At 39.9% G+C, this 16,047-nt stretch overlaps 1 protein-coding gene across 7 annotated transcripts in view; it reads right to left on the reverse strand.

Moving 5' to 3' along the window:
• Window positions 1–16,047, reverse strand: part of tab2 (TGF-beta activated kinase 1 (MAP3K7) binding protein 2) — a 36,456-nt gene that overhangs the window by 11,193 nt on the left and 9,216 nt on the right. Inside the window, exon 2 of one of the 7 annotated variants that reach the window (XM_046372580.1) lies at window positions 11,854–11,930. The exons of 5 other annotated variants lie outside the window; for them this stretch is intronic. The gene's annotated coding sequence lies outside the window, so the exon portion shown is untranslated. Of the gene's footprint in view, window positions 1–11,853; window positions 11,931–13,121; window positions 13,234–16,047 lie in introns of all 7 variants that reach the window. One more of the 7 variants, XM_046372579.1, reaches the window with a different exon arrangement.

The following is a 16,047-nucleotide window of genomic DNA, read 5'->3' on the forward strand; positions in this document are numbered from 1 at the left end:
TACAAATCTGAGGGAGATTCATTTTTACTTATCCCTCTACACCAAACTGACCAGAGAAAAGGCCCTATCAGCATTCTGCACATACAGCGGAACTCTCTATTTGAGTTAGACTTTCAAGTTAATGTTTAACAGAAAGAGAATAGTGAGGCTGTTTGGACACTGTGAACTAACACTAGACACCATAGAATCAAAACAGGACAAAGACTGAGACAAGGATAATGGATACAAAACTGTATGCTCACATGAACTCTCGAACTGAGAGTGTTGAAGAAAAGGGAAGAACTACAGCTTTTCCACAAAGTACAACTATGAGAAGACACTTCTCTTTAAAAACCTCAGTTATGCTTTCATTTGTTATTATTTAATGATCTTGCAAAAACACAAGCATGAACTAAACCAAACAACACCACCCACAAGCTATACTTATGTTTGAAAATTTTATATATGTCGCATATGTTTATGCCCAAATAGGGCAGTAACAAACCTTTTCTTTCTTTTTCTTTTCTTGTTTTTTTAAACCCTTTCAAATAGGAAACCCAGTGCTCACGGGCAGTGTGAATGGTTTACCACATATATTCCAAACTAAGCCCAGTGCAGGATTACCAGTTATAGTAACTGTTCATTGCTAGTTAAATCATTCAGTCAAGCATCAGAAAATCAACTGACAACTAGATCCTGCTTAGTGTTGTAATACAGTCACAGAAATGCTGTTGAAACCAGGTTATGTGCAAGCCTGTTTAACTGCAAATTAGCAAATCCTTCCTTATTGTGGTGTGCTGTTACTGACTGCCCAAACGCTAAATCTACAAGTCTCTGCTTCAGGGAGAATCAAGTGTGTTGACAGACAATTCTGAGAGGACAGACTGTTAGTTCTTATATTTACTCCCTAAACCTGACTGGATGGGCAAAATACTAGAAACACCTCGCCACAATATACAGCCTCAAAAATAACAATCAAGTTGAAAAAATGGCATCCACTCATTGGTTAAATCATTAGTTTTACTCGAGTGAATTTCACGAACTCAAAGCTGTCATGTTGCTGGTGTTGGCTGCTGAGAAAATGAATGGCTGGTAGGTGTTCACCACCGATAGATGTGCTTGGCTGGTTCCTATCCACATTCAGTGTATAAGCTATACTCAAACCTGGGAGCTGGCCAAGGAAACCACACTATTTTACTACAAACCACTGTTTTACAAAACCGAGGCTCCGCTCGAGAAACTTGACTTGCAGTTGAGTCTCATTCACTCCTTGGATTCAGGCTGGTACAGCCTCAGTGTACAGGCTGACTTCTCCATCCATTACCCTGCTACGGGAAGGGAGTAGAAACACAGACTAACATGAGAATGTCATGTCATGAGAACTTTAATATGTAAGTGCATGACAGCCATGTCTTGTGTTATGCCGCACTATTCTTCTAACCGCACTCTTTCGAAACATTTTCCAGTGGGAGGTTCAGATGTCATTCAAAACAGCGTGACACACAAAGCACACACATCTGTCATTCTCTATGCCGATCAATGCAGCGTGCTGCAGAGTGACAAGTCTCTTAACAGCAATTGAAATTCATCAGAGAAAGTGAATTTTGAGGGATGAAATAACCCAGAACATTTAGATTCATTTGAACACAATTATTTAAAAGTTAAGAAAAGTCAAGGGTGTGCTCCACACCTTCTGGATTCTTATTTCTGCCAAGCAGAAAAGTATTTATCGGAACAACTGTGCTTGTGTCTTATCTAAGCTGAGGGTGTGCAATGTCATAACTAGGGTTGTCCTGAATAGGGTCTGAAACGAACACCCACCAAAAGCCAAATGGGGTAAATTTTCCATTCAAATCTACAAGTCAGGAAAAATGGGATATGTATTTTACATTGTGTGCTACCAAGGCAGATACAATCACACTTAAATATACAGTCTGTAGTCAAAAGTCTGCAACACAAGCCAAACATTTTTGAAAGTTTCCCCATTAGTTCCATATCTGAAAATCATTCTTATTAGGCTCTGTGTGAAAGAGCAAACTCTTCAACATCTGAATGATAAAACTCTGATAAAAAAATTTGATCCCAGCTTGCCCATTGCACGAGGCTCATAAACTATCAAAGTTTTTTGTGTTTTGCAGTACAAGGAAATGGAAAGTTTTGCAATTATGCCATCAGACCATGGCATTCATTTTGTGTATGTCAAAAAAGAAGCACAAATGTAGCACAGACAGCGTCTAAATGCAAACCAGAGAACGGTTTGCCATATCTCAGATTACATGTTTAGAGCAAATCTCACTGCCTCCAATAAAGCATTTTCCATCTGCTCCAGCAGATTAAGAAAATAAAGTCTACGGAAAGTGAAAACTTTAAAGTATCCAACTTCACACACCACTTTTGAAGCCTAAAACATTATCAGCTTACATCTACCTGTTTGATTTACAGGCCAAGAAGAACCATCACTGCACAGAGCCAAAGAACAACAGTCCACCATTCAGAATGAGCTCAGGAGTCTGGGCAGCTCAACTACTGTGGGAAAGGAAATTCACTACTTGGCAGCTAACCCAGTTACAGGTCAACAGTGTGGTTAGATTGTTTCCTGGCTTCAAAAACAAAAAGGTCCACACCTCTGCACTGTACGTAATTACAGGCCTGCAGCCATTTGCTGGAGTGGCTCTGAGGGGGGCATATTGGTCCTTGTTGTCCATCGAGGCGCTAGTGGAACAGGGCTTGAGGCAGTACGGCACTGCCAGCACAGATAGAGACAAAGCTTCTATTGCTGAGACTGTTATTCGCTGTGCCAAAGCATTGACCCACAGCACCACACTCATTTCTGGAGGTAGCAGGCCTGCCATGCTCCATCAATGGGCTCATTCACTCTGCCAGAGTGAATGCACCTAAAAATGTCGAAATCAGTTAAAGACTGAATAAAATGTGAATAAATAATTGACAGGAAGCCTTTGGCAGAAGTATCAGGCCAGCACCTGATGCTGTGGCCGTTGCAATGTCCCACAAAAAATTAGCCGCTGTAAACAAAGAGGCTACACATTACTGGGAACAAGAAAACACACAACAAAATGTCATGCCATTCTCTTTTCAGCATGCAAAGACTAGATGCTCTGATCATGATTATTTGGGACAGTGCTGACCTTGTCAAATCAAATCTTCAGACGATTGTGCAGAAATGGCAGTTCAAATATGAGAAACATTAAATACAGTGGAAACCGTAAGGATCCCATCAGAGTTTCAATCAGAAACATCCTCTGCAGCTTTAAGGAGCAGCCCAGCAGCACTGCATGGAATGTCTAACTGCTGTTTCTTGGTCCAGCAAAATTTAAACAAATAAAGGGACTAATTGGCAGTGGACGGCGTTGAGGGCTTCTGGCAGGCACTCCAGTCTTCCAAAGAAGCAATGGACATGCTTGTGTGTGCATGTATGTGTGGTGCACACACCAACACATGCATGCAAGCACAATCACAAGAGCGCTGTACTGCACAGTAGCATCTACACCCCGGTCACTGTTGACATAACTAAAAAGGACCAATATCCATTCACATGATCTTGAGAAACAACACCAGAAAATACAGCTGATGTCTCCATTAAAGGCAGGGTTACATTACACCTGAGTGAAACATTTGCAAAGTGAAGCAGTTCACATGTCAATCTGAAATATCAAATGGTTGTTTACACTTGAGAATACACAGAATGCTGAGGACCATTACACTTTCTCTCATGCCATTCATTCTTCAATTTTCTGTTAACTACTCACATACATTGCTGGTCTTAAAGAATGCAACTTGATTCACACATTTTTTTTTTCTGATTCAATGACTCTGAAGAAACACAGGCCATACCTTGCCTCCCACAGAGCGTAGGAATGCACAGGCCTGCATGGAAAATTTACAGAGGAGGCTAGTCTTAACAAAAAAAGCTTTCTGAGTCATCACAAAAGCTGTGACCTACTGAATCAAAGTGATTTCCCACCATATTAATGTCACAAGTTGGACTAAAATAAACTTTAAGATAAACTGCAATTGCATCATCAATGGAAACTTAAAACAGTTGTGCATCATGAACAGGAGTGTCTTAAAACATCCTGAAACTTCTTCTTGAAAGGCCATGCTGAGAGCGTAAATCTTGAAACTTATTACCAGTTTATGTGCTCAGAATGAAAAACTCACCACATTAACGAGATGAATAAGTTTCAGACAATAATATTGTCCTTAATCAGTTTAAATACATCATACTAAAGACAGTCCTGGTGGACAACACATTTACTGAGGCTTGCACATGAGCCCCATACACAAGGCAGCTCTTTTGTTCCAGGCAGTGTCTCCAGAACAGAAACAAACCACACTTTATGTGCAGAACCCAAATTGCACTCAACTGTGCCATGAAGCCTGGGCCTCACAGTGCACACAGAGCTGGGATCAACTCTGCAAGGCAGCCTCGCCTTTTAGTTGCCCACTTCTGAAACCGGGGGTATGAGAGTGTTTGTGAGCAAGCATGTGAGTGTATGTGCATGGTGGCAGGGGTGTGTGCGCGCGTGCGCACGTGTGAGAGTGTGTGTTTGCGTGTGTGTGTGTGTGTGTGTGCAGGAAATCAAAAATTCTTCAGCACCGCAGCCTGCAGCTGCTGGTTTATTGGAAGCAGGCAAGGGCACCAGCTCCCCAGGTTGACCAACCCCTCCTGAGGCACTGTAGGAAACTGGGAGGTCTCAGAAACGTGCAGGAGCGCCTTTCTCTTGGGCTCTCTGTGCAGTCAATGGGCTGCCAGTCCAACCTCTTCAGTGCCAACTTTTTGTTTTCCTCTGTAAACACTGTAAGTAATGGTTAAAAAGCTGCCAGGCCTGTTGTATCTCTCTTGGCCGTATAAGGATATAAGAGGAGGAAAGGGGGGCATTCTGGAAAGTAGGTGAAGCTGTCTGGCACTTTCAGCTGTTTGTTTGAGTGAACATGTGGTTGGACTCAGCGCATCACAAGCCTGGTGACCTTCCTTGCCTAAGTTGACCCCTCGACAGGCCTCAGCATTGGGAATGGTGGAAAAATTAATTTTGTAAATGTTAGCTGATAATGTGGTATTGATGGAAAGAAAAGGTGCAACTCAGTCTGTAAGTGCAGTGCAGCGTCTGCAGCATCTTCCAAAAAGGAAGAGTTTGCGAGCATGTTTCGACTTAACGATTCAATAATTACCTTTGCAAGACGAATATGAAGTATATTGGGAACTTTCGACGTCATCACCCCGGGTCTAACATACTGTAGCATTTAACAACTTAAACCAACACTGTGGTGAGGCAAATAACTCTGCTCCGTTTGTTTATGTGCCCACTCAAGTGTCTCGGACAGTGGTGGCTAATGGCACAGCAGAGAGGCTGCTCTCCACTGCTGGAAATGTACAATTTATAAAAACTTTTTGTCATGCGTTATTCACAAACAGGGAGGAGACTTTCAAATTATCCATTCAATAATTAATCCAGTTAACGTTTTTTAAACAAAAATGCTGCAGGTCACTTAGCTTAAGTGCCAGTTATGTTTCCCATTGTATTTCAGTAGACTAAGGACAATGGTGAAAGGTTTGACACACTGGAGCAAGAGACTAAAAATAGAGCTCCGTGATTTACTCATTCAATGGAGAATGCATTGTTATAGTCTCGAAAGAGTAGATAAACACATCGTCTCATGCCTAATTTACAAGATGTTTATTGAACTACATTTCCAGTGGGGCGGCTCATAATGGCTGGAAATCTCACCAGCCACATCTGTTAGTCAACCCCACACCTGGCTGTCAGTGAAGGTCAAAAGATACTTGCCTCTGAGCTGACTGACTTTTCTGGAGGAAACCCTGCAAAAACTAGCTTACTCTGACCTCCTTTCTACTTTTCAACCTCCTCTCTTCCTCTCACCTGATGAACACCAAATATCTGTAAGGCAACAAAATGCTGAGTTTATCCAACAGCTTCTTCAAGTACAAATGTGTGTGTTCCATCACTGAGCCTGACAGCTGCTTTCACCTGCAGTCACCTGGACCAGCAGGTCTTTCGTCAATGGACAGGTCTGCTCAAACATGCAACCAAGGCAATGCCGTGCCATGAGGGTGGCCTGGAGGTTGGGGTTGTGAATGGACAATACGTTAAAAAATAAAACATATTACAGGAAGATGTTCAGACCAAAACAAGCAGGCATGCAGTTTTACTCACTGCACGCATGTTGTCTTACTCACTTAAGTTGGAAAGATGAAAAGAAAAAAGAAAGAGAACACAAATGAAAACAATGCTCTAAAAACTGGGATCAAACTGCAAAATTAAAAAGCAATGCTGATCAAATATGAATCAACAATCTGTTACTGCATTATCTACCTGTCACTTGAAATTTCAGAAACAGAATTCAGACACAATTCAGACATACACATATATTACACAGTGAACTGTTTTGTTGTAATATGGGAAAGTTTCTTACCAGGTCATCATGTCAAAAATGGACGTGGAGGACAGAGAGGGACTCTCATGCAATAACACGCACACTAATGTGCATTCTCATACACACACAGCCATGCAGGTTGCCAAAACAAAAACTGAGAAGCTAAGATTTCAACAGTGTGACATCTTTCTTTGTTCAGGGTGCTATTATTCCATTATATCTCTACATAGCAAATAGTCATTTGCTGCTGGTTGTATTATTTAGCTTGCAGTCTCCCTCTTTTTAACTGTGGCATGACTCTTCACAACTTCTGCTATGCACTTCTGTACTGCAGAGTAACCATTTCATTTGAAACACAATGCAATACTTTCTTCAACATTACAATACAATACAATTCCTGATGTATACTGGAAACACAGAGAGTAAGCTCTCATTTAATGCAAATGAAATATTCTCATATTTCAAGAAACACCTTTTGTGTATGAGACTTAAAAAGACAAATACCTTATGACTTGCTAACACAGGGTGAAATGTTCTCTCCAAATACTTTCAGAAAATAAAATGCAAAAAAGTAGGTTAGTCTAGACACCCCGAAACCACTTTTCTCTTCCTTCTTATAGTGTATTCATGACATACTTCTATGGACCATATTCCAAATCTACATCCACACATGGAAACCGTTGACCAGCAGGTCAACTATCCATAACCACATAAACAAGCTTATCTTTACAGAACTGTCTTCTTTGTGGTGTAAAAAAGTTAAAGCATACACAGTTTCAGTAAACACACTGCTCAAAAAATGTAAATGCATTCAACAACAAGACATGTCTGGCCTACATTAGTGGAGATACTGACTGAAAATTAACATTGCACACCACAAAAGTGATTCCCAAGTATTTCTGGCTGGCTGATCATAAATAAAACATTATTCAGTGTCAGTAAGTGGTTTGTATTGGTTAGGGAAATGAGGCAGGCTGCATGTCGCTTAGTATGATCATGATAAGGTCAATAATTCAAAACATGAATAATCCTCTCATATTTTACTTTGAACAGCTCTTTTCTTTTCTCAATCATTTTTAATTTTTTAGTTTTCTAAACTAAAACTATTGTAAAAACTATTGTATCAATGTGAAACACCACAAGGATTTGATACTTTTTGGTCTATCTTTCCGTTAACCAACAACAGGAATCTTCACTTCACTCGTACTGCGCATCTCAATATGAATTCAACTGCACAAAACTTTAACCTATTTAAAGGTCACAACATGAACCACAACAACAGGCAGCAGTGACAAGAGGAAGACTGCTGTACGGTTGATCACTACAGTCTCGTTTGCTGCCAAACTGAAAGTAGTGAAGACATAAAGCTGAGTGACACAGCAACCAGTCAATAGACGCCCTATTGAGACAGACAGCAAAACAATGTTCACTGCGTTATTCCATAGCATTTCAATTTTAGATTTTGATTTTTCGATTAGGATTTATGAAGCAGAAGGACCATATTTCTATTAATTCATTTCATAGAAAATGATAAGTTATAACTTTACAATGAGGATTTCTTTGAATGATTCCTAAAATGTGCTGCAGAGTGGGCTCAAAGGAAACACTGTTGCCAAACCAGTTTGTCTGCAAATACAAATCAACACCTGATAACTTCTGTAAACATGGACTGGCTCATTCTTTAAAAAAAAAAAATGCTTCCAGAAGATGATACAGAGGGTGGCCAAAAATAATAAAGAACCAACATGAATGGGAAAAAAATAAAACTGTGAAAAGACAACAAACCACCCTTGCAAATTTCAAAACATCACAACCACAAAGTCATTTAATGCCTGTGAGCCAGCTCCAAACATGTCCAAAGCACCCTGATTGTCAAAATATGGTCGGGTGTTAGTTTTGAGTAGGCTACAGTGTAAGCAACGTTAAGACAAACACTACTCCAAATCATATCCTAATGGTCATGGTGACCGATGGTTATTTGTTGAAAACTGATATAATAAACTATAGGGAACAACGCATTTTTTCAATTAAGACATAATAAGGATTTACATTCCTGTTGACAACATTATAAACAGTATGAATTTAGCCAAAAGGTGCAGTTTCCCAGTGAGAGACTGTGCAACAATCCTCCACCTCTGCACAACAGACCTTCCTCCCCTATTTTACTTTCCTTAGGCATTATGTGTCAGGACCACAACCTGACTTCAAAATAGAAACCTCAGCAACGTGAAAAGCCTCGTCCTAAAGCTCACCCTAAAAAGAAAATCCAAAGTAAATTCGAGCAATCCACAAGGCAAAAATGAATAAGTGAAAAGAGAAACAAGCGCGTAGCACTGACGGTTTAAGCAGGGCACACTGTTTTTCCTTACATTGTGGAAACATTAATTGCCAGCTGACAAGCCCCAACACAGACTCTCATTGAGCAGGTAAAGTATAATCTATAAGCTAAAGTTTCCAAACCAACTCCAAGTAAAGATAGGACACATGATAGGGGTTATTTTTCCAACTATAAAACATTCAGCTAACCATGCAACTGTGTACATCACACCTTATTGGGATTGCATGCTTGGACGGAGGCTTTACAAAGTGTTGGCACTCATTACAAGCAGAGTTGTATTCTTCCAAATACCACCAAAGGCCAAGAGGAGGGTGGAGATTTTACCCAACCAATCGAAGCTGAAACAATGGGAGCAAATAAAACAGCAATGCAAACTTTTAAAATTGCTATACAAAGCAGCTGGATGCATGTCTGAGCAATTTATATCACAGGATAGCAAAAAGTCAGCATAGGGGCTCTGGCCTGACCAAACACTGAACAGCTATTGGCTTTCTGTTCCATAGATTGTTATTCATCATTCCCATCACTGCACATCTTGGTGGATGCTGTTATATTTGGACAGCCACTAAGACGACTTCTAGTTTTGTCCAAAGAAAACTCTTCAGATCGTCTTCCAAAACAACGCACTGCAACAACAAGATGTTGAGCAGCAAATACCGAAAAACACTGAATGCAGGATGGAGATGAGGCAGATTTTGTTTTGAGCACCAGAAAGGGGTGACAAAACAGATAAAAGATATTTTCCTAAGTCTTCCCATGGCTGACAGATTCACTGACAAAATGTCCCTTTAATCCAAACATAGTGAACCTGCCATTCACCGATTCTGTTAAGCATACACTTCACAATAGATCTCTTCCAAAAATGCTGTTTTTTTTTTCCTGAAATACAGAAACAATGATGGAAGTAATGTTATTAAATGTTAGGTTAGGCTACAACTGACAACTATTTTCAATACTCCGAAATACTCTCATCACTCTTAAAATTCATTCTCCTCACTAATTGCTTACAGGAATTGACCAACATGTTTCCTATCACAATTCTGATTATTAGTAAACAGCAAAGTTTACAGTCAAATAGCCAATATTTGGAGCTGATGTATATTTGCAGCAACAATGAAAATCTTTGTGCCAAAAATGTAGAACAATGAACAAAAGTAACTAAGTACTAATCTACTCAAGTACTGTTCATAAGTACAATTTGTACTTGTTTGTAATGTCGCCTGTCCCCGATTTGTTGTGCTTGTATCATTATGCCCAACCAACAGTCCAAAACCTTGACATATTTGAATTTCATTCAAATATGAAGAGAGAAATCCTCATACTGGAGGACCTGAAAGTAGAAAACTTTTGGTGTTACTGCTTGATTAAAGATTTAAATGATGATTTTGAACGATTATCAAAATGGTTACTTTGTCAGCCAAGCAATTATAACAAATGGTTTCTACTCTAATTCATTACTCACAGTACAGGTCAAGATGAAAAAATGTGGCTGTGGATACTTGCATTAATGGTAGATATTTTATTATGTAATCCTAGAATAATTCCCCACACTTAACATCAATAAAAAGTTCCACAAATATACACTAAAAACAAGACATCATTTCAGATTAAGAACATCTATGAAAGAAAGCTTGTATATACACACTTTTCTCAAGGCGCGACTCAAGTCAAGTGAGAAAAACTGACCAGACATAACGAGACTGTTGGTAAATTTAGGTTATGGCAGGTGTGTTTGTTGACTTTGCCAGAGGTTTTGGCAGGTAGCCGTCCATAACTGGAACCCTGCCTTCATGTGTTTGTCCAAAGCTCCCATTTACCAGCTGTCAAGCTGTAATTATGAAGCCACTGTGTTCTGCTTCTGAGTCACAAATGCCGAGGATGTCAGAAGAACACAGGAGCTACTGAGTGGAAGCAGGGCCTTTACCTACTGCACATTTCTCAACCAGGTGCAAATGATCATTCTATCAACATAAGTTTGAAATAGCCCACAACTTGAAGAAATATTCGTGTTCATGAAAACTTTAGTAGTATTTCCAGTGGGTTTGAAAGAAGTAAGAATTCTGTTAAAATGGTGGGCTTTAGAGCTAAAGTGGTAGAGGAGTATCGAGACGCACCAGGCAATGACACCAGCAATAAAGGTACCGGTACTCATTCTTTGCTCGGAGGAGCTCTGATTTCACTGATCACAGCAACACTGCATTGTATGGAGGAGCTCCTGAGTCTATCAACGAGTCATACAGTGACTCATGAACATGTGGCAGAGTGAACCTGCTGGCTGCTACTAAAAACAACTAAATAACCAGCTAAGTTGTAAAGTGGAAGAGGGTGCTTTAGATCCAGCCTGTGAACTACATTTGCCAGGTACAAGACATTTAAAGCCTTTTAAAGTTTACTAAAATGAGAGACTGACTACTGCCCTGCTTAGAAGACCACAACTGCTCCCTTTTGTCATATCAAAGACAGACAGCAATGAACTGAAGGAAACCCAAGTTATGTGAAAACTGATCTGATACCACTGACGGCTGGGAGGACATGGATTGCATCTAAAAAAAGGTTAAGAAACAGTTGGTTCTGATAGATTTTCCGCCATGAGTTTTACAGGCTGCTTGGCTTTACTGGCCAGTTGCGTGGCAGCAGATTCCTCCACTACATGATTCACGCTTACAGATTATTTGTCAGTTTAGAGAGCCACGGTTACAAGCCATCATACTACCACTGCTATCAGCTGCCTCATTAAGGGCTGTAAGTATTTAGATATCTACATGATATCTAGATCTAGCAATCATCAGAAAATAGAAATTGTGTGCTTATCTGGTTTAGTCTGCTTTGTTGCACTTACAATTAATTTCTTTTATCAATGAATCAGATGCAAGGCTATGCGTGTCTGACTTCTGAGGAACTGTATTTGATCTTGTAATCATAAGTAACATGTTCATAATAGTTTGGAAGTAGACTAATACCTTGTTTGCAGTCTGGTACCTAAACAGCTTCTTATGCCGTGTCCTTGAGATAAAGCTGCATACAAAAAGCCATAAATACCAGACATAACTTCCCTGTCAATCCCATTCCGCAGCCACACCTTCAAGAGGAAGTTAGACACTCACACACGCACACACACACACCTCTTTTTCAGTGGTGCAACAAAGCAGACACGCCAACACAGCATGCCATCTCCCTCAAAGATCACACCCAATATTTCCTGCAAAACAAAACAAGTTTTAAGATGTTGAAATTGCACAGTATACACAACTGAATGAATTTTGAAAAAAAAAAAGTATTTACATACAAATCACTGACTAACTTTTCCCTCTTCATCTCCTTAGAAGCCAAGGTTATATTATTTTTCACAATGGTACTTCACATGCAGGTCAATTCACACAACTGTGGTAAGTCAAACTTTGCATTTGCCAGATGCCCAGCCCAGCAAGCATCAGGAAGATGTGGGAAGCAATGAAGGAAGCAATGCTGAAAGGGCAGTCCTGCAACTTCACGTTGCACTGTGGTGTTATAGGAAACACAATCATTTGATAGGAATACACAAGGAAACACATTGTCTACCTGTGCAATAAACAACATTTGGAAAGTCCATCATGATACAAATATTCTAGGTAAGCCTCTTCCTATATTCTTCCTGGAGGTGAGCCTTAGTACACGAGGGCTACAGTGATGCACAAAAGTTGTCTATCTCGAGGACAACTAACTTTACATTTTATTTGGACAGGATTTCCTGAAAGCGGTGGTTGTTAACTAGTGGCCCATGGTCAAAAATCAAATCTATCTACTCTTCCCAGGGGTGGACAGAATCACATTATTCTCCAACTCTGTACTCTGTACTTTTTGGACAACCATCAAACTGCCTGGCTCTCAGGTGGCGTATCATTCTCGGAAGTGACAGCAGTATGCTGTCCGGACTACAGGAGACAACTGCAGAGTTGTCGAAGAATCACAAAGCTTATTTATTAGATGAAAAAAAAACAAAACAACAAAAAAAAAAACACATGCTTCATCCCCATCTGGTGAAGTCACCTTAGTTTTTGGGATACTGCGGTGGGCATTCTTCACTGCTTCCTAATGTTAGACCAAAAGGTTAATAGATAATGTATACATTTAGAGCTTGCTACTACTCACTGTTTGAGCCTTGCACAAAGACATGTCTGCCAGAGCTACTTGGGAAGGGGAAAGCATTTCTCATCTACTCAGCTGGTCTGGGATTCAAACTTGACCTTCCGGTCCAGTGTAGCCTGAGCTTGGGTGGCAGAGCTGTCTCTCAACACTCAATGCAAGGCAATTGAACACAATGAGACTGCTTGCACTCAGATACTTAGCGATGACATGTCAAGTATGCACCAGCCAAATCTTCACCCTTTATTGCCTTACGAAATGCACTTACTGTATGTCATCATGCTCTTTGAAGCACAAAGACAGCAGGACATTAGCAGCACTTCTGTCTTTGGCCAGCTCATTCCATCAGTTCACTCCACCGCTCGTGGTATTCTCGGTTCCTCACACACAGAAAAAAAGATCTTTACAAAGCCTTTCAACCTCTTAACCTCAAACAGGTCCTTACCAAAGATAATATATCAGATTAGAGTTAGGGCAAAAACAGAGCAATACATACTTAACTCTGATCAAACAAGAGCAAATCTATGACATCAGATCTATCTAATCAATATAAAGGAATTCCTGCCCAGGATTTTGTGATTTACAGTATGTATGCAACAGTAGAAAACATAACTTCCACTGAGAGAGCTATGCCTTAGTGTCTCAGGTGTGGGTCAGGCCATGTAGCAAATCAAAGCTTGATTCTCATGTGATTTCCTGGTCATACCAATCCAGCTGCTTCCCAATATAATTTGATTTGGACAGCCCCAGTACAACTCCAATACTGTACCAGTGTCAAAGACCAAATTGGAACACTGTCCTCCTAACAAATTATCATGTTGGTGTTAGTGATGTGCAAGCTGAGGCAATAACTCAAAGGCTTTGCTTTACAGTAGAAAAGGATGTGATGCTTATAACACGTGGTGGAAAGTGAGGGATCACGCAACTAATATGCTACTAAAATTAAATTAGAGAAAAAGTTATTTATTAAATATTAATTATTAATTGATTATTGGTTACTAACCTGCTCAACTCTCAGCAGAGGAAGTGGACAATATTTGTAACCCATTTTAAAAGCAAAAATGTCACACATTTGCTGGTCCCAGCTTCATAAATGTAAAGATTTGCTGCTTTTCTTTGTCATTTCTGATTGTAAATGAAGGGAATTTGGATTTTGGACTGTTGTTTGGACAAAAGGAGCAATCTGAAGACGTCACTTTGGATGAATGAGAACGTTTTACTTTTTTTTTTTTATTCATTTTATAGGCTAACCAGTGAACTGATTAATCTTGAAAATAATTTGCACAATTATCAGTAGAAAAAAATTACAGTTAGTGGTAGCCCTATCTGATATCAGCAGTTTACAATATTACATCAGTATATTAAATCATTTTTTCAAGTGGTCCCTAATATGATACGGTTCAGTAACACTATCATCTTGTAACCAGCACACACACTTTCCATACTTTTAAAATTTTGTGCTAAGACTGTCTCTTGGGGATGAAGAAGCAGTCATCGATGCATCCCTGCTTCAGTGTATTGCTGGACTTCTATGTGCTTGGCTGAGGAGAAAACCCTTCACCGGAAATGCTTCCCGCAGCTGTTAGGAGTATCATTCCCCACCTTGAGGCCAACCAAAAGACAAATAGCAGCCAAGTCACATGACTCTTCTGCTGCTGAGATGCCATTCGGTCTTATTCCAGCCCTCTCACAACATTCAAGTCATATTTGTCTCCGTCAGTGAGCAGGCCCCTTTTCACCTACATCAAGATAATTGACTCGAATTACTAACTTGTTTAATATCATCACAACTACCAAATACAACCAAGCTGCCTCAGGCTTCTGCTACTGGTTATCATTCGCAATATATGACCTTTATAAAAGGGACCACATTGCCTCTACATTCCCAGGGGAAATCATTCAAGCTTAAGAATGTTGAGGAATATGCAAGGGGGATATAGCTTTTATTTCAAGATAAAATACATTGGCTGTTCATCTCACTTGTCACAGAGAAACTGATCTCAAGTACTGATAACAAGCTCTCTTCTTCACAGACTGTATTTTGTTTAAAACTTTTTTTACTCCAGTTAACCATTTTCAACTCATGCAAATATGCTTTGCTTTAATTTTGGATATGATTGGGAACCATTCACTCCAAGTTTGGTGTAAAGTTTTCACAAGGAATTATTTTCACCAGACTTTTCTCCTGCTTAAAAAAAAACAAACAAAAAAAACAAAAAAAAACCAGTAAAAACTAAATTAAAAACACTGTGATATTATTTTAGGTCCATATCACTTGCTCATTATTCTCCTAGAAAGAGGACAATATATAGAAAATGGATGGATGGATGAACTGTGGGTTTTAAAGCATTACACAGACCTGGGTAATCAGAATTTATTACCGGCCTTTTAAAATCTCCTATCAGCAATGTGATGTTGTCATCATCTAATACTGTATTGTACAACATTTCTGAAGAAGCACAGTGGTAATACAGATAATTTAATCATACTGAATGACAATATTAAAAAGGAGACTAAAGGTAACCCATGCACTTTACCTTCCGCTGTCAATGACAAGTCAAGTTATTCTTCTTAGTGAAATGTCTGGCAAATTTATCAAAATAGTAAAAAGGTGTATGTCCAGTACTGCTTAGTCTTTAACAAGGATAAACCAGTGATAGGGGAGATTACAAGTACTGTTGATTTCTTTTGTTCCAAAACAATGTATGGCCTCCAAAGTGAGATCTGAAGACTAGTTATCTCAGCAAATGCCCAAAAACTTGGTAATCACTGACACCGATCAACAATTCTGTACATGTACAGGGTGATCAGCACTATACAGCAGCAGTGCTAGTTATATTTATTCCCACAACTAGGAGACTGAGATGCCAAATCAATCATCTGAGCTCTGTGCTGCAAGATTACTGTGTACATGGCTGCGTTTTCCCACAATCCCACAATTTACCAGTGTGTGCAAGCGGGGATCGACTGTGCTGATGCCTGCAAGAGGATGGGAGGGACAATGCAGTGCTGGCTCTGCTTAGACTGGCACCAACAGGTGTGCCTTGGAAGGTGCCAGTGCCAGCCTGGCCTGATGCGCTGCACAGACAGCAGCTAACCACCCCACCTGCCACCCAACACAGACAAACACACACACGCACACCAGAACCCAAGGCAGCAAATTCCTCTAGGGAATACCACGGCACAGTGGCCCT

The sequence above is a fragment of the Scatophagus argus genome, chromosome 19, assembly GCF_020382885.2.
Source record: "Scatophagus argus isolate fScaArg1 chromosome 19, fScaArg1.pri, whole genome shotgun sequence".
Taxonomy (NCBI): Eukaryota; Metazoa; Chordata; class Actinopteri; family Scatophagidae; genus Scatophagus; species Scatophagus argus.